Source organism: Bombus bifarius, unplaced genomic scaffold (assembly GCF_011952205.1).
Source record: "Bombus bifarius isolate JDL3187 unplaced genomic scaffold, Bbif_JDL3187 scf7180000008297, whole genome shotgun sequence".
In the NCBI taxonomy this organism is placed as follows: domain Eukaryota; kingdom Metazoa; phylum Arthropoda; class Insecta; order Hymenoptera; family Apidae; genus Bombus; species Bombus bifarius.
The window spans coordinates 1-1,785 of NW_022884576.1; the positions used below are offsets into that span (position 1 = coordinate 1).

The 1,785-nt window shown below is 41.5% G+C and overlaps 1 pseudogene; it reads left to right on the top strand.

Annotated features, from left to right (window-relative positions):
* Positions 1 to 985: 985 nt before the first annotated feature.
* On the top strand, positions 986 to 1,785 carry LOC117212426 (annotated as a pseudogene).

Here is a 1,785-nt window from a genome sequence, read left to right on the forward strand (position 1 = left end):
AACCTCCATATAAAAACCCTCCTAAATAAGCGCTCACACATTATTCTGTTGTAACAGTTTGAACCTTCACTGTATTGGATTTATACGATAAAAATTCCATCATTTTATAGGAAGTTCAATTTCTTCACCTTACTCGTGAAACGTTCGAACTGCGACGCGAGAAGATCACCGGCGATCTATCGGTTTCGTGATTTCTTGCGTCTTCGACGTGACAAGAGAATATTGGTCTACGGACGAACCGTTGAAAAGCAATATTTTCAGCAAAATAATGGTACGAAATCGATACATGATATTATTACAGTAATGTTGCAGTAACACTAATTGGCATACAAGATCTACGCAGGGATACTAGACGAACGACTGAATGTCGAGATTGAAGACAAATTGGAAGAGAGCCAATTTGGATTCAGAAAAGGAAGAGGAGTGACCGACGCGGTTTATGTGATAAACCATCTCCTCCATTCTAGATCGTTAAGTAAAGAAAAAGGGAAATTATATGCCTGCTTTGCGGACTTACGAGCGGCGAGAGGCTAAACAGAGAGAATCTGGAGGAGAAAATGGGGAAAATGGGGATTAGCGAAAAACTAATCCGAAGGATGTGAGAAATATACGAAGAGAAACAAGAAACCTAGTGAGAGTCAACACCCACAACACAGGAGAATTTTGGACTGTGAGGGGAGTCAAACAAAGGCGCCCGATAAGGAAGATGTACACCTCCAGCATGCATGTGGCAGGACTGGAAGAAGAACTAAGGAAAGGGCCAGCTCGGGGCATAGTGGTAGGAGGAAGAAAATTGTGGTCACTAACATATGCAGACGATATTGTGCTGATGGCGGACAGGAAAAAGGAGCTACAAGAAATGTTAAAGAGGCTCAAAAAATTGTCAAAGCAAGCCGAATTAGAACTGAGCACGGAAAAGACCAAAATAGTAGTCTTTGAAAAGAGAAGGAACAACAGGAGGCAAAGAGAATGGAAAGGAGGAGAGCAAGAATTAGAAGAAGTGGACGAGATAAGATACCTAGGGTACATACTACAGAAAAACGGAAGTGACGAGAAGCACACACAAGACAGAAAAAAGAGAGCAACAATAGCAATGAAGAAAACATGGTGCGTGGGAGAAAGAATATTCAAACAGGACTACAAAAGCAGAATGAAGATGTTTGGAGCACTGGTAGAGAGCGTGGCGCTGTTTGGAGCAGAGGTATGGAAGAAAGACTGGACAGAGTTCAAAGGGGATATGTGAAATGGATATTAGGCTTAGATATGACAACACTAAATTACATACTGGTAGAGGAGTGCAAATTAATAGAAATGAAAGAAAAAGCATTAAAAAGAGCAGCAAGGTACGAAGAGAAAGCCCTAGAATCAAAAAAGGAATTAGTAAAGGAGTGTATAAAGGGAAGAGAGAGAGAATGGGGGAATGGTCAGGAAGGGAAAAGAGCAAGAAAGAGAAAGAAGGGACTAGGAGAGGTGAGAAAAGGAGGGACGCAGATGGAAACAGGACGGGGGCAAGAAAAGATGACAGCAGACCAAATTATAGAAGAGAGAAGAAAGAGAGAAGCAGAAGAGAGGGGGAAAAGAATAAGGGAATCCAAATATAATACACGCTACAGAAACACAGCCGAAGAAAAATTACAAAAGTACGTAGAAGGGAGCATGAAGTGGAAGGACAGAAGAATACTGACAAGATTCAGATGCGGAAACGAGACCAAAGCAAGGGAATACTGGAAAGAAGAGGAGGAAAAAAGATGTAGACTATGCAGAAGGAAAGAAGAAGACATGTAA